The sequence below is a fragment of the Microplitis demolitor genome, chromosome 3, assembly GCF_026212275.2.
Source record: "Microplitis demolitor isolate Queensland-Clemson2020A chromosome 3, iyMicDemo2.1a, whole genome shotgun sequence".
Lineage (NCBI taxonomy): Eukaryota > Metazoa > Arthropoda > Insecta > Hymenoptera > Braconidae > Microplitis > Microplitis demolitor.
The window spans coordinates 10,091,434-10,110,189 of NC_068547.1; the positions used below are offsets into that span (position 1 = coordinate 10,091,434).

At 31.7% G+C, this 18,756-nt stretch overlaps 1 protein-coding gene across 4 annotated transcripts in view; it reads right to left on the reverse strand.

Moving 5' to 3' along the window:
• The window catches only part of LOC103573709 (dual specificity calcium/calmodulin-dependent 3',5'-cyclic nucleotide phosphodiesterase 1), a 139,295-nt gene that overhangs the window by 77,762 nt on the left and 42,777 nt on the right, over positions 1 to 18,756 (reverse strand). Inside the window, exon 1 of one of the 4 annotated variants that reach the window (XM_053737317.1) lies at positions 14,212 to 14,457. The exons of the other annotated variants lie outside the window; for them this stretch is intronic. The gene's annotated coding sequence lies outside the window, so the exon portion shown is untranslated. Of the gene's footprint in view, positions 1 to 14,211; positions 14,458 to 18,756 lie in introns of those variants that run through there. 4 annotated transcript variants of the gene reach the window in all.

Sequence of the window (18,756 nt, forward strand, 5' to 3'; positions counted from 1 at the left end):
TTATAATTTGTCAAATCAAATATCTTAAATTAATTATTTTCATACCATGTACTGTTATGTCATGTAACCTCTAAGCCAATCAAAACTCATTGTCGAACTGTAAATAAATAATAATAAATTGCCTAATATAACATAGTAATGAATTAATTTTTGGAAAAATAACCATTTTTTTAGAGTCGATGGTTTGTTGTAATTTCGGAGGTGCACCGTGTCACTAAACAGCCACAGACTTCGCATCGCAAGTTGTCATAAATCACGTAAATCAGGCAATTATTGAAAGAAATATAGTGCATAGTAGGTTACTCAGATAGTCTTCATCCGGCGAGCGCAATGATTTCAGCACACGTCTCCGGGCCACATACACGTGCATGCGACCCTACGACTCGTGTCGAAAATATTGCACTCACCTTATAAAGACTATCTCAGCAACCTAACTATGCAATATACTATTTTATTTATTGGAGATAATCTAGCTCTAGCTAATGCTTGCTTTCAAGGAGCTTCTCGGCACTGATCATCTCTACCAGTCATCTCGATTCCTAAGTCGCCTAGGAAATTTTCTGTTGGACGTCACTTTAAGGTTCTGATCATCTCTTTCGTTGGTAAGAATCAGAACATCTCTACCGTCAAAATGATGCACTACTGGGGTATTCTTACTTCACGTTATTAGAACAAAAGACTTCTCAAGACAGGTCAGCTTACTAAACTCGGATTATTAGCCAAGGTGGAGAATAGATCTGAATCTCATCTTATTAACGGTATCAGATTATTTCAATGCTCTAAAATCTCTGGGCTACCCAGTAGGGCACTGCAATGATATTCTCTTGCACGACTTGGTGCAATTGCTTAACGTACGTATTCGTGAGGCCTAGAAGTTTTATTTATGGTCATTCGCTGAAAGTCACACACACGAAATACAAAACCTTTCTCACCGAATTTTTGATCCTAGAAATCGTACACCAAGTCCTTCTTATCAGTCAACGCGAAGAAAGGCAATTCTCACTTAACTTAAAGAATGTCTGCTGTCCATGTACACCTTGTACATACAGGTTCTCATGAGTCTTCCCTCTCACCGGCATTTTTATCCACACAAACTAGATTTGAACAACTATTGTTACTGTTGTTCAAAGTCACAAATTTGTTCATCATTGAGACTTCTTAGTGTCGAAGACAGAATGAGACTAGTCATCTCAAAGCGGTTGTGCTATAATTTTCTAGGAAGGCACAATGTATGCAATTGCAGAATTGAACGTGGCTACTAATTTTGCGAACAACGTCATCAATCATTGCTTAATTGGGATACGGAAGTAGTTGAGCTTCTCCTACTCTACCATCCGGACAGCCAAGCATTAAAGTAACCTCGCCAATGCTTTTCAGCACACCTGTCGACCCTCCCTCTACCGCAAATTCAAGTCAAACTGAATGATAATTTGAAAGAACTTCTCATAGCCCACGTACCTCTCAAGAGAAAGTGTGATGCGTCTACTCAGACAAAACAAAATCTCTCAATCACTTTCTCAACGAATTCTCATCAAAAGACTTCTTAAATGATCCAAAAATAGACTTCTTAATGTCTTATAATTTAGGCCTTTCAAACAGTCTAAATTCAAATTACTCAGTCAACTCAAGATCAGGCTCCTCAGCCAGTTTTCATCAAAACTTTGCAGTCAATTCAGAAACGGAGTTATCGTCCAGTGTCAACTGCTAGTACTCGAGCAGTTATGTAACTTGCTTCATGCGAAGTATTAATCATCTCTCCAGGTAATACTAAAATCAAGTTAATGTTCTCACAGATCCATAGTTGATACTGGTCTCGTTTAAACTCATCAACCAATTCAGCCTTATTAGTAAGTCACTCGAAATTCCGATACTTGGAAATGGTAGCACCTCCTCAGGTAAAACTTATGGTCCAGCAACCCTAGAGTTATGATCAATTCACTCGACGTCTCAAGTACATTCATATTTTACCTAGTATTATCTTTTCAATTCCCTCGGTAGTGTTAACTTATCAAAAATTACATCATATCAGCCAATCAGAGCTGTCAGCGCATCCAACAGTAGGTTTAATTGATATTCTTATTGGTGCAGGCTAGTTCAGAATAACCTTTAAGTTTTCTCATCTAGTTATGAGTGGTACATCTAAGCTAATGGTAATTCATATTGTACTTGGATGGGCAGCATCTGGGTCAAGCATCTTCAGACACTCATTAGAAACCATTCTATGATCTCTTCATCTCACGATTAATGACGACTTGCAAGAGACTTTCACATAATTTTGGGTACAAGCCAAAATACCAAATGCATCAGAAGCACCTCTCAGTCTTGCAAATTCTGAGTTTTAAAAACATTTTAAGTTGACCTACTCAAGAGACTAATCACTTCGCTATACTGCGCAATTGCCTATCAATTCAGATGTCTCGAGACTTGACAACTCCAAGTTGATTTTGAGTTTTCGTAAACGTCTCTCATTTGATACACTTCTCACAGAACGGTACAGCAGCTTTTTGCGAGAATATAAATCTCTTACACATAGTTGCGATACTGGTGAACACTCTAGAGCCTTCTCATACGTACTACCTTTCTCATCGCAGGGTTTTGTGTGAACAGAGTACATCCACCAAGCTACGAACAGTATTCAACGGATCCACCAGGAAGTTATATCACGTTTCGCTCAACGACATGATGTGTACTGGCCCAAGAATTCAATCTGACAACTTTAATGGCTTGTCATATATCCAACAACACAAATACATCGTTATCACTGAGGTAACTAAGATGTTTCATCAGATCAAAGTTCATGAAGATGATTGGGATCTTCAGAATATTCTCTGGCTGGATAAGGTTTCTCGGATCAGAGCCTATAGATAAACTATAGTAAGTTACGATATACGATTAGCTCCTTACTTAATTTTCCATGTACTTACGCAATTAGTTTCTGATGAAGGCGCTAATCATCCATTGACAATGGTCACAATAATCAAAGGCAGTTATGTTGAAAACATTTCAGGTTGCGTCATAATTCTAAAACAACTCAACCATATTACTAGTCAATTAAATAACACGTCCCTATGAGCTTGCCGACTACTTGACAAGTTGAAAAGCAATCATCTGAAATTCTTAGTACCATGCTTGTCATCTCAAGACGTATTATCAGTTCCTTCATTTGAAGATCTCACCTCAGAGATTTTAAGAATCTCGTATCATTCTCATGAAGACATCTTCTTATGTCAAAACAACATCTCTTTCAACCCGGCCATAACCAAAAGAACAATCCTATCAGAAGCAGCTCAGCTGTTTGATCCGCTAGGACTAATCTTACTGGTTGTAACCATATTGGGAACCCTAATGCAGCAGCTCTGGTTGGAAAAAATTGACAGCTGCTGCTCGTCTACTAAATCTCGTCAAACATATACAAAGGATTCTGAATTTTAGTGGCAATCCAGTTTTTTTCAAAACCAACTCCTTAGTGACTCTTGCCTGGTTAAAATAGAATTCAATGAGGTAAAATGAGTTCATAGGATATTGATTATCAGCAAAACATGGTGCTTTTTCACATGTTCATTGATGATTTACCCCAAGATAACTCAACCCAGCGGAATGTGTATTTCGTAGTCTTAGTGCTTCTCAACTCATTGAGCACGCGCTTTAGTGGCCAGGTCCACCATGGCTTACGGGTATTTCTTGCGTACGGGTATATCCCTCTCAGTGACATATCAAACTGATCAGTGGGATCTTATTGTCTTATCTCAAGTGAAATCATTTAATGAAAGCCTGACTATACTTTTCAGAATTACAGCACGTTGCCAGTGAATCGTGCAAAAAGTGCAAATCAACAAGCATATTTCTCATCAGGAATTAGAGCAATTCAATCTGGCAAGCTCCTTCATGAAAATCATGTTTTCTCACGACTAACTGCGAAAGCTGACCATACTGGTGGCTTGTGAGTTAGCGGTCGTAACCAGTATTCTTAATTAAATGAGAGCAATAAACATTCAGCTCTTTTACCTTGTGAATGTCACTTCTCAGATCTCATCATAGCAGATGTTTATTCAAAAACTCTTCATGTTGATACTCAATTGACTCCCTTTCATATCAGGCAGGCTTTTAGGATCATCTGTGGCTAAGCTCCAATCAGTTCGTTTATTTAAAGGTGTCTGATGTGGGCTCGAATACGTGGGGTTCGAGCTCAAAAACTCATTACTCCACTTCCTGTTTCTCAAGTAACAAAGTCTCTAGTGTTCAAACACATAGGAGTAGTTTGCACTAGTCCAATCTTATTGAAGACTATTCAGGAAAGAGGTACGAATAACTAAAGAGGCTATGTTAAAGTTTATAAATCTAGAAGGTATCTCGGACTATTTCACAGGAGAATTACTCAAGACATTTGGACGTTTCATCAGTCGTCATGGATCCTGTAAAACCTTTAGTTGTGATTGAATTACCAACTTCAAAGTTGCTAATACCGTTCATGAAGAACTGTTCTACCAAGCAAGTAAATAATCTCAAGAGCTGTAACGACTTCTCGCTAACGATGGTACCGATTGGATTTTCAACCCACCTAGTGCTTTTCACATGGATGAAAGAGGTAGACTGCTGTAAAGTAAATTAAACATCATCTTCGACAAACAATCTCAAACACTCTTCTTACTTTTAAAAGTCAATAAACTATAAGCAGCCCAAATCGGTAATTATAGCTTAACGTAACGCTGATGTAACAGTACCAGTATTAGAACCAAAATAAAATAATTTTAGACACAATCATGTGGCAAATAAGTCCGATGAGACAGAATACAGAAAGTGATATCCGTACTTTAGGTCTATTACTTGAATCTTGTCTCATGATCTTGACCCCGAGTGATCAGGGGTCAAGCCCAGCAATGATTTGATGTTTTTTTTTCCTTTTCTTTATTCAGACAATGAAAATACTGTAAACTCATAGTGAATATAAAGTGAAAGAGAGATGAATTCACGGCGAAATGAAAATTAAAAAATCCGAAAAATGGTTGAACCTGTGCAGCTCAAAAATATTATTGTTGATACAGGTTCAGGAGATTTGAATTTAACAATACTTTTAAATACATTGGTATTTTCAAAGTCATCGAGCTCAATAAAACGTGACTTTTAAACTAAATCGGCGAGTTAATATATAAAACTTCCAGAAAAAAATGTCAGAAACATTGATATTTTAAAAGTTTTGATGATGATACTATTCAAACTAATGATTGCAATTATTTATGTATGGATCAATGAACACTATGAAACCGAAGATCTGGTGTGAGTTTCGAAACAGGCAAGAAATGAAGATATATATCATTCGTAAAAAATGAAGTTAGTTGTTAGTTTTTTAATTTTTTTAGTGCCGGGATCCTTCGAACTAACTAACCAATTTTGATGTTTGAATCAGCATTTGATGCAGTCTCTCAGCTGTTAATATGAAAAAGTTATTAGAATCAATCGGTTTTGTGATGTTTGAGTTTATTCGGGAAAAAAAACTATTTTAAAATTTTGTCGACAACAAGGTGTCTTAAACAACTAATCGGATTCTGATGGTTGAGGCGGCTTTCTACGCTGCTTATAGAGATTGAAATTTTATTAAGTTTCGAAATGAATTCATCAAAGAAAAAAGTTCGTTTTGTTAATAACTCGAAATGTACTGTACCGCTAAAGCTCAATTTCTCACACCACTTTAAGGACGCACGAACGTACATGAACATATATACACTCTCCGACATGTTTTTGAAAATAATCAAAATGGCTTCCTAGGACCTCAAAACATCGGAATCTGTTCTAGTTTTGGTTTCTGAAAATCGAACGGAAACCAAACTTCCTTCTTTTTGAAAATTTTCAATTTTATTAGCAGGAAATGAAAAAAACAATGACATTGCAATGAACAAATAGAGGGTTTCTGATTAATTTATAGCGGAATGACATCGTTTCGACGGCACGATCGAATAAAAACATAACATATCTCCTGTAAAAACTAAATGAATCCATAGCTCAAAAAAGGTATTTTACGATAAATCTTTCATTTGTCACCAGTACAACACTTGCATAAAAGCATCATTTTTTTTCAATTATCTTACGAATTAACTCCGAGCTAACTATAAAACTACGATGTGCTCATGATATTCTAACTGTGATCATAAATCTGTCAGGACTACTATATCGAAAATTGATACTTCCTTTAAAAAAATATACACAAAATATTAAATAATAAAATTTTAACTGTATCAAGATTATTTCAAGATATCAATCGTTTTTAAGTCGACCTGAATAAATATAATCGATAAATAAAATATTTTATCATGAACTTATTTGAATATGACACAAATAATAAAAAATTTGCAGTTTTTCGTACGAAGAACATTCGTACTAATTGAAATGTTATTATGATTTCGTTATCTATTTTCAACAAAACTTTGCTTAATTTTGTGCGCAGAAAATCAATGATATATTTCCATAAAAGTTAAGTAACTATCTGGTACTCATATTTCCATCAATATGTACATCATCAGCTGTTGAGAATAACTTATCCTAAGCCCAACATTTAATAATGTCAGCTAAAAATCATACCGGATATCTTACATATTTAAGACACATATTAAATAAAAATTTTATATTTATTACAGATTTATATCAAAATTATATATGAGAAAAATGAATTATTTTATAAAAATTGGAAATTTCTCAATGATTATGTTAAATTGTACGTTGAGTTCACCTGTATTATGCTTGTAATTGGCTTTCATTGAATATCTTTGAATCCTACACGATTATGTGATCGGATTTCTCTATATTAATGCGGATGACATATGGGTATGAGTTATGACACTGATATAAATTCTAGTCACATACAAATCTTGATTCTGTCTGATATTTCTTACTGTCGGATTTCAGTCAGTCAAATTTTATTAAATTAAAAGTAGCTGGTTAGTAATTCATAATTTATGTTTTGATAGTTTACGCTGGTTACATTGAATAGAGTTTTATCGGTAGTTAATATCCAACGCCTAAATTATAAAGTCCTACCCAGAGAGTAAGTCACCGTTAGTTTTTCGTCATTACTACAGATTAATCTGGTACAGTATAATGCAACGCTAAATACTCATGGGCGGATTCGTAATTGAATATTCTCATCAGCAACCTGCTTAGTTGAATGCAATCGTTATTCAATTGTTAAACTGAACTATTATCACCCTGTGCTAAATGTTCCGGTCAAATCAATCACTAGTAAGGCAACAAGGCTTATAAACTAACCCGTTGGTGTGGACAAAGTTCATAAATATGATAAGCATAAGCTGATTAGAAAACTAGATAAAATTGACTAGAATGAATTAGATGGTGACATGCCGCCTAATGCAAAATATAATAGATTTTATTATCTTCTAGATGAAGCGTTCGGTAAGCCATCCTGCAAGTAAAAATAGGCTTACATCACACAACAACCTATTCAACATGGTTCACTACTGATATTATCAGTGGCCGTAAGTTTACGGAGAAGATTAGAAAGTAAAACCCTAAAAGACTTCCACCACATGTTATGAATTAATATAAAAGCCTTCGAAGTTTACTTAAAATTAGAATTAAGTTGGCTTATAATAGTTCTCAGCGTGAGGCTGAAAATAATTTAATGAAGAATCCCAAGAGCTTTTGGAATTTTATAGATTCAAACTATAAAAATTCATTTCCATTAAGTTTTACAGACAGTAACAATGCGTGTTCTGATCCGCAAATGATAGCTAATGCATTTGCTGATTATTTTAGTATTGTTTTTACTCCAACGAGTGACTAGGCGGATAGATTTGCTTGTAAACCGGACTGTGACTTGGTAGATGGTCTGCAATGGCCAGAAGGGAGCGACGTGTTAAAATGCATTAATAAGTTACCAAATATGTGGTCAGCAGATGTGGACAGTATCCCCTGTATTGTTGTCAAGGACTACGTAAGACACTTTAAATTTCGATTCAAACTAATATTTACATGGTGCATAGTTGTGGGTATTTTTCCCAAGATCTGAAAGACTTCTAAAGTCTGTCTGGTTCATAAGTCTGGCTATAACTCTGAAGTAAAAATTTAAAGGTTGCTATCAATTTTATCAATATTTGCCTAGATATTTGAAGTGGTAATTTGTGACTTATTATTATTACCTTCCTTTAGTCCTATTATTTTAACCATACAACATGGTTTTTTATTTTTGTAAAAGATCTACGTTTACTCATCTGCTACACTACATGCAATATTTGAAATACTCTATCGCTAGTGGTAGATAAGTTGATGTCGTCAAAACAGACTTTTCTAAACCTTTTGGAAGAGTTGATATTATTTTATTGATTGAGAAATTGCTGGAGCTGAAATTGCTTGGGAGGTTAATCTATCAAAATCATATCTTACGAAGCGTCTCAATATTATTTTATTCAATGGTTATGGGTCACCTTTATACATATCCACTTCGAGGGTACCTTAAAGGCTTCATTTTGGGCCACTACTATTTACTATCTCCATCAACCCTCTTGAAAAAATAGTATCTTGTTTTTTCGAGCTTTTTTGCTGACGCTTGCAAATATTGTTTACTTGACAATTCTCTGAATGATTGTCAGTTCTTACAAATAAATCTTGGTATTGTAGCTACTTGGTGTAGGGACAATCGATGCCAGATTGTACATGGGTATAAAATATTTAATAATATAAATTATATTATACAAAATGATATAAAATGCATCTTTACACAATTATTTTTTTTTTTTGAAGTCTAATGGACTGTAAAATTCCACAAGCAGAATGACCAATTTGAAATGAACATCACAAACAATATCTTAATATTGGAATCTACCTTATCAACACTTACTCTAATCACCCAATATATTACCAAGTAATGAAGTTACCCTGATAGCCAAGTTGGTGAGAAACTGACGAGAAACTTGCAGCCGCAACTGGAACCAAGTTGGCCGCCAACAGTTGGTACCTCCAATAGTTGATAGACATTTTCTGAGAAAGTTGGTGGCAAAAGTTGCTTGCAAAAGTTGACAATCATAAGTTGACGGTAAGTTTCTTTTCAATTTCCTCAGAAACTTGCATTCCAGTTGCGGCTCCATACTAACGCCAACTTTCTGAGAAAGTTGGCGGTAACTTGTAGCCAAAAGTTGCAAAAGCTGAAGTTGTCGATAACTTGTCGTCAAGTTGGTCGGAAACTAATGAATGACCAACTTTTTCACGATCAACTCGTGTTATCAGGGTTAATATAAATTCCCTTCCCATATTAAAAATTTTAATTATTTATCATCACGCATGACTCTAAAACACAATTGTCAAATTGTTCTACAAGAATATGATAAATGACAAATAATGAACTTCTAGATAACAGTTTTAAAGTTACATTTATATAATAACTCGGTACTATTTTGGGTGATTGGACTAAGTGTTGATAAAGAAGATTTCAATCCTTGAATATTCTTTGTGATGTTCATTTTGAATTGATTATTCGGCGGGTTGAATTTAACAGTTTATTACATTTCTCGAAAAATAATAATTGCGTGAATATTTATTAAATATTATTCTGGATAACATAATTTATATTATTGAATATTTTATACGTATGTACGATCTGATAATGTAATAAGTGTAAATTAAAGTTATTGGCTTAGTTTATGGACTGTGGTTACCGAGGATGTTAACATCAGAAATAAATATTTAATTTTTGACTCTTTTATATTTTTGAAATTATTGTATACTTGAAATTTATTGATTGTATCGTTTATTTGTGGTTTGCCTGAGAAAATTGATGTAAAGTCGATGAAACGTTACATAATTTTAAAATTTAATATCTGATTATTTTTGGTCCAAGTACCTATATTCCTGTCATTTTTATAATTATCATGGACAACAACATTTATAACTAATCCTAAAATAGAATGAAATAACGTTAATAATAAAGTTAGATCCCTATTTCTAATATCTCATTATCTATAGATCAATATAATTGCATAAATTGATATATATATATATATATATATATATATATATATACATATATATATATACTTTCTAAAAAGTATACATAATTATGTATAATTTTATATAATTATTCTTCATTCAATTCTATCTAATGTAAACTTCCGAGTGACTGTCACGTCACGCAAGTGCGCGATTTGTATAAAATTTTGTAAAATAATTTGTCTACTATAAAATAGCGTAATGAATGTAATGATGAACAGAATATAAAATACTCTTACAGATTAATGATCAGAAAGTTAATACATACAAAATTCAGTATCACAATATGTATACAATCGACACCGCATCATTTATATCAATAATTACCGCAGCCATAAACTCATTTTAGTGGATTAAAATGGCCGAACAAATCATCATAATACTCATTTTTTTTTTGTTATTTTATCCATTTAAAAAAAAATATTTACTGTAAGTATAACCTTATAAAATTACATACACTACTGGAAAAAATTAAAGGATCAAAAAAAAAATTCCAAATTTTTGGGTGATTTTCAACAGGCCGTAACTTCGAGAGAAATGATCGAACAAGGAAGAAAAAGGAAGGAAATTGTAGCTCCAAGTGTATACTTTTTGGATTAGAACTTTCAAAATTCTGAGCGTCAGCAGTTTTTGAGTAATCTTAGAAAAACCAGCGACAAAAAAATTTTCAAATTTTTTCTACTTTTTTTTTTTGTCTACGGGCGTAAGAACATTTTTTTTTTGCTTAACCGCTCTAAGGATCGGATACCTTCATTATTCAGCTTTAATTTCATTTTTTATAGACCTTGATACGTCCACTTGTCGCCGAGATATCGGTCATCAAATGGAAAAGGATCCTTTTGTCTTTGATTATCGATATCTCAGCAACCAATGATCGCACAGAAAGTTAATAGTGGGTTTCAAAAACTAAAATAAATTCCTTTGAATAATTAGCCATTTTTTTTTCAAAAAAAAAAAAATTTTTTCCTTTCGTCACATGAATTTGAAAATGCAACCAAAAAAGGGCTTTTGCTGGTTTTTTAGAAAATCAAGCGCTGGATCGAAAATATTGTTGAAATCAATAATGTTAAGTGTGCATTTTACAGTTTAATATGCCCACAAAAACATTACGAAGAGCCAAATTAATCCAAACAGCCGTTTTTTTGTTTCACTCGATCGAATTTTTGAAAAAATTAAAGGATCACTTTTTTTGCTATGAAAAGCTCATAATCTTTAACAAATGAAAGAAAAAAAATTTTCCGAGCTTCGTCCACATTTTCGTTTCAAACAATGCTCTAATTTTCAAAAAATTAAAAAAAAAAAAAAAAAAAAAAAAAAAATTTTTTTTGTGACGACTTTAAGAAATTCAAGAGACCACGAAATGCAGCCAAGAAAACGTGTTATAAATGGTTTGGCGTTGGTCTCTTAAATTTCTTAAAGGTTTTTAAAAAAAAAAATTTTCAAAAAAAATTTTTTTTTTTTTAAATTTTTTTATTTTTTGAAAATTAGAGCACTGTTTGAAACGAAAATGTGGACGAAGCTCGGAAAAAATTTTTTTTTCATTTGTTAAAGATTATGAGCTTTTCAGAGCAAAAGACGTGATCCTTTAACTTTTTCAAAAATTCGATCGAGTGAAACAAAAAAAACGGCTGTTTGGATTAATTCGGCTCTCCGTAATGTTTTTGTGGGCATATTTAACTGTAGAATGCACACTTATCATTATTGATTTCCACAATATTTTCGATCCAGCGCTTGATTTTCTAAAAAACCAGCGAAAGCCCTTTTTTTGTTGCATTTTCATATTCATGTGACGAAAGGAAAAAATTTTTTTTTTTTTGAAAAAAAATGGCTAATTATTCAAAGGAATTTATTTTAGTTTTTGAAACCCACTATTAACTTTCTGTGCGATCATTGGTTGCTGAGATATCGATAATCAAAGACAAAAGGATCCTTTTCCATTTGATGACCGATATCTCGGCGACAAGTGGACGTATCAAGGTCTATAAAAAATGAAATTAAAGCTGAATAATAAAGGTATCCGATCCTTAGAGTGGTTAAGCAAAAAAAAAAATGTTCTTACGCCCGTAGACCAAAAAAAAAAGTAAAAAAAATTTGAAAATTTTTCTGTCGCTGGTTTTTCTAAGATTACTCAAAAACCGGTGACGCTAAAAATTTTTAAAGTTCTAATCTAAAAAGTAGACACTTGGAGCTACAATTTCCTTACTTTTTCTTCCTTGTACGATCATTTCTCTTGAAGTTACGGCCTGTTGAAAATCACCCAAAAATTTGGAATTTTTTTTTTGATCCTTTAATTTTTTCCAGTAGTGTATAATTATATAAACTTACATATCATCATATTGGGCCAGAAATGAGATGCAGTCAGTGATGCCAGAACGTGGGATTTTTTTACCCCCTCCTGCCATTACAACTCCATGCTATTTCACCACGGGAAGGGGTAGAAAAATCGCACGTTCTGGCATCACTGGATACAGCTATGGAGAACCATTTACATATTTTTAATAATAATTATGAAAATAATAATCTTTCTCTGTCATTCACCAAAAGTTTAACGAATTGCTGTTTTTCCTGATATCGCGAAATATTTCTAAACCTAATGATCAGATCCAATTGAACTTGCTTAATACTCTATTTCCAATGCTTCTTTAATTACTGGCTCGATCCATTCATTTCATTATCAATAATTATAAGCAAAAAAAATAACAAGAATTGTTTGTGATCCATTAATTTTAATTTTCTCATGTGGCTTCGAGATATATTATAGAACTCTAATACGCTGGTGGTACACGGAAAAAATTTTTCCTGTTGCTGCAACAGGATTTTCCTGTAGCCACAACAGGAGGCATTCATGTTGCAGCAACAGCAAAAAATCCAGTTGTAGCTACAGGATTAATACTGTTGGTGCGATTTAATAGTAAAATATACTTACACGGTAAAAAATATTGCGTCATTGCGTCAAAAAACTTAATGTCAAAAATTTTTGTGTCAAATATTTAACACTTTTTAGTGTTGATTTAACCGAATAAATGTTGATTGTACACATAAAACTAGTACATATTTAACACAAGAATTTTTGACATTAAGATTTTTGACGCAATGACGCAAAATTTTTTACTGGGTAACTATATTTTCCTATTAAGTCGCAATAAGAGTATTAATCCTGTTGCTACAACAAGATTTTTTCCTGTAGCTACAATAGGATTTTTTCCAGTTGTAGCAATAGGAAACTTTTTTCCGTGTACATTATACTTTTTTGGGCCACTTGAACTTGAAAACAGGAAAAGGTTTTGGAGCTGTGCACTATAGCCAATCATTTTCCAAATTCAGTAAATAAATTCTCACACTTTACTTTAGTAATCTGTAAGATTACTAAAGTCATTTGCATTAAAAAACAACAGGCATTAGGACGATTGCAAAAACCAATTTCATTGTATCTTATCATATCTTTATCAGGTCGACCAAATATTGTACAATGATATAAAAATAGTATGAGTTTTTTACTTTATACACAACAAATTTTTTGTCAGTTAACATACTGATAAGAATCTCAATGATTGATCATTAACGCTCATGCAATACACCTGCGCATTTATAAATAGTATAGTAACGTAACTGCTACTAGCAATATCGACCCAGTGTCTCAATTTTTCTCGGTCTTAGTGAGGTCACACTATGAGACTCACTCACTGCTGCTAATATTAGCTAGGTCTCGAACTTGTGACCTTCTGTATATAGTTAAGCATAATTGGATCATTTATCTTCTTTTTTTTATTATTAATTTTCCCTGATACCCGGTTGTTACTAATTTCTAAAGAAGCTAAACTAAATTGAGTTTTATTTCTCATTACGAAAATAGTAAGAATTAAAGTATACTATTAAATGTAAGAAGAACTCTATTATTAAATAAAAATTGCTTGATAATCAAAAATATTTTTCATATAGTACTATATCATTAGTTTAGAAATTTTTATCATTTATCTTGACGAATTAATAAATATAATTTCATATTGACTTATTTTTCAATAATACGTATTGATAGCTTGGTAAATGTGTCTATAAAAGTTCATATGTAAATAAAGCATTACTGCTTTCTGAAAAATAAAACTTCTTTTGATGGTTTTTTTTATATGCCTCGCTTGTTAAGTCTAACAGAATTTCCATTTTTTTATTACAGATAATACAAAAAATAAAAAATAATCCGTGGATTGACTCCATAGTACTCACGAATCTTGCATGAAATTTAATCATTTGTACATCCATTTCCAAATCACAATTTATATTTTTCCATTAAAATTAATTTTTTTTTGAATTCAGTCAGAATTCATTGCAACGAAACTTCCATTATAAACACAACCTGATCATAATTTATCATGAATTCACAGTCCTTGCTTTTTATCACTTTTATGTAACTATCGTGAATAAAGACTACAAGAGTTCACTCTATAATTATTTATTGCTTTATAAAATTATGTTGGCACAAAATTATATCAGCTGAATTTCAAACTATATGTTTAATATCAATTTTTTCAGAAAATATTAATTAGACAATTCATTTACTTATTTACTAAAAAAACCATCACATAAAATATTAGTTTTAAGTAATAAACTTCACAGTCAATTAAAGAAGTTCAATTTGATTTTCGAAATAGCTTGATATAAAAAAAAGTGTCATTAGGTAAAAACTAGAATCGCAAATGTACAAAAAAAAGAAGTTAAAAATATGTGATCCATACCACGGTTGTATTACGACTGGAACATGCGCAATCTCTCTCCGCCTGTTACCTTTTACTTTCGTCTTCATTTACATGAGAGTTGAAGAGTTGACTTCAACAAATCATTAAAAATATAGTATGTTTCAAAAACTTACTATCGCAAGATTTGAAAAAAAAATTATTGTCGCTCATTAGAAACCATTCGAATACAATCTATCAGAGTAATGGAATAAAAGTTTATTAACATCATAGCTGTCAATAATACATGAGAAATCATGTATATATATATATATATATATATATATATATATATATATATATATATATATATATATATATATATAAAATGGCAGATCTTTTTTTTGAACGCGCATTACGTAAAAACTACCCGGGTAAAAAAAATGATATATTATTCAATATAATTATATATGATTCATGTTGAATTATATATAGTTGTATATAATTACATATAATTATACATAATGTCACGAAAAAATCACATATGCTTATATATAATCTAACATAACTATACACTTATCCAAAAAATCAAAGGAACAAAAAATTTTTCTAAATTTTTTTGTGATTTTTGGAAGGCTGTATTTTCGTGAAGAATGATCGTATCGAAAAAGTGAAAAAAGCAAATTGAAGCTTGAAGTCTCTAGTTTAAAGATCTTTCAGCCAAATTTTTTTCTGAGCTATGGCTTTTACGGAATCATAAGAAATAGGCCAAGACAAAATTTTGCTAAATTTTTTAGTTTTGTTTTTTAAATCTACGGGGCCGAGAAAATTTTTTTCGAAAAAACCAATTCATGGCTCATATAGGAAATATATTCAGCTACAATTTGCTTTTTTGTGTCTCTCTGTATGACGAATTGCTGCTAAGATATCAGCCGTCAAGTAAAAAAGGATCTTTTTGTCTTTGATTATCGATATCTCAGCAACTTAGTTCGTCCAGGTATTGAAGGGCAGTTTGAGAAACTTGAATAGATTCCCTACAAGCTCGACTTTCGATTGAAAAAAAAAAAATTTTTTTTATCTTCAATATCAATTTGAAAAACCTACAAAAAATGGTCATTTTTTTTTTTTAGTCAACTCATCGCTACTTTGTAGATATTGATAGAAAAGTTAATGTTGCCAGGTGATTTTACAGCTTTATATACCCCCAAAAACCCTGAAAATTTTCAGATTGATCCATTGAACCGTTTGTCCGGGCCTATTGCTCAAAGTTTTACAAAATAATTAAAGGAACAAGTTTTGTTTCTTAATTTGTGTAATCAATACCACCATGAGAAAGTTGATTTTTTTCGGATTTTTCCCATTTTTGCGTTAGTTATTCATTAAATGTAAGGTAGAGAGAAGAAAAAAATTTTTTTCGCCTCCGGGCGGACAGCGTCAACTTTCGTCCCGCTGTGCAAAACGAAGTTGCCGCCTCCGCCTCTGTCGACGCGAAAAATAGTATATACACCACGGGAAGTAAATAAGAAAGCCTCAGATCACATGTAATTGTTGGCTGAGGCGAAGCCTCAGCCAACAATTACATGTGATCTGAGATATTTCTTACTTTACTTCCCTAGATGTGTAATATACTATTCTAAAAAAAAAAAAAAATCCGAGTAAAACATAAAAAAAAAGTAAAAATAATTCTTGTTTTATCTCGTTTTTCGGAAATTTTTTTATATTTTTTCTCCTTACCTTTTCTCCTAAATTTGCTTTTTTTATTTTTTCGAAACGGTAATTTTTCACGAAAATACAGTCTTCCAAAAATCACTACCAACTGTATAAAAAATTTTTGTTCCTTCAATTTTTTGGATAAGTGTATATGGTTATATATAATTAACAAGCAATCTCCAGTTTATATAAGAAGTACATGAGTTTTATTGCAACTTGAATTTTAAAAAATTTGGAAATCCAAAAGTGCACGACTCATAATGCTCATTTATTATGAAATAATAAAATAATAATACAAAATGGTGGAAAGCACGAATAAATTTAAAACATATACAATTTTCTGTCATTAAGATTAGTAATAACACAAAAAAAAACAGCTGTACTAGGACGCTAATGTGCAAGCACCCCTGGTGGAATAAATGTACGTATAATGTATAGATATATCTCCACCCATGTTAATTTTACATATATATATATATATATATATATATATATATATATATATATATACGTATAGTTATACATTCTTATTATTTTTTTATTAATTGTATTTGAACGACACTGAGTTACCTAGCTATTTTTAATAGGAGATCTGCAAATCTTTCAAAGAGTTTTTAAAAAAACATTCGATTCAATTACTGGATTTTTTCGCAAGTTATCGTATATACGGGATTCATACTTGACGGACAGGAAATTTTTTTAAACAATTTTGATTTTTTTTTCGGTTTTTATTGAGTTAAATAAATTTTTAAAAAGTATGAAATTAATCTCCATTCAATTATCTTCAAAATGGTGTACAACATATCTTAATTCCGTGAATCAACAAAGGTATAATAATTGAAATAGTTGCCGAAGTGAGACAAAACAAATTTTTTGATGGTAAAGCACTCTCTGATGCTTCGCATCATGAGATATGCAATAGCTCGTCATTTTATTATGTTCTGATTTCAATTATTCGATTAAAAAATACAATTCATTTTCACTTTTAACGAAAAACTTTCTTTAAACAAATATCTCCCATACTAAGAAATAAAAACACTTTAAGCAATTAAAAAGTTCTCAATTTAAACATAAAAATACGTCGATTTGAAAAAAAAAAAATTGACTTAAGATAAAATTATCAAAATAATTATTTACTTGGTGCAAGGTAATTTTGATTTTCCAGATTTTTCTGGATTCGAGTTAAATGTTTTTCTATTTAATTATAATTCACAAAAACAACCGATAGTTGTAAAATGTATTTGTAATCAATACTAAAAGTTGGAATTGTTTTATAATATAAAAATTAGAGTGCGCCGAAAAACACTGTCTACAACTTTAAGTTCAGAAAATTAATATTTTTTTAACTTGATTTTTCCTTGACATTTAAAGTCCTGTAACTTTTTCTCATTCATTTGACGTATACATCATGTTGAATACTTTTTGTAGAAAATTAAATTTCCTACAAGACCGTGCTTGTGAAAATTTAAAAAAAAATATTTTTGATAGAATAAAAATAGAAAATAACAAAAAATAATTTAACACCGAGGAAACTAAATTGTTGTCGATCTATGAAGCCCTGTAACTTTTTTCCAGTTTGTTTGACGTACATAATGCATCTTCACTTTTTTGTAGAAAATTCAATTTCCTATAAAATCATACCAGGCAGAATTAAAAAAAAATTTTTTTTTATAGTCTTAATAACGGAAAACTAAAATGGAAAATTTTTGAGTGTATTTTAAATGGGATAGGGGACCCCGATTTATAATAGCTCAATTTAAAAAATATCTGGCTAAAATTTGGTGAAGATGTTTTTTATAATATAAAGTAACTTTTGAGTGTCACGATCGAAGTGAATGAAGGCGACGGGTGAAAGCGTAATTTTGAATTTATTATTTAATATCGGATTGTCGATTTTCTCTGTTCTATAACTCAGCAAAGGAGTTCGATTGAACGTCACGTGGTTAGTGTGAGAACGTATGAGGAATCAGGCACCGATTATTAATTAATATATTAATGTATGAAATTATTTTTATTCTGTCATCCAACCCAGGATCTCCAGTCACGTGGCCGATACAAGAATGTTTATAATTTCGGGTTGTTTTACAACTTATTTGTCTATTTGTACCGAGCAGATGTACTATAGACCGTCCCGTTGAATGACCTGCGTGGCGTTAGGGTAGGTCAGGGATTTTTCTAAGCGAGAGGGATATTGGGTTGATGAATATGGGCCCTCGAGAAGACCGTGTTCTTTCTCTGTCTTATTTTAAAGTGACTATGACTTAAATTACCAACACTCGAATGCCAGAGAAAAGGACAGTAAATGAAAAGACAAACGTATACAAAAACATGTGTAGTATATTGACAGGTTAAATTTTACAAACATTATAATAATGAACTTACCCCAATG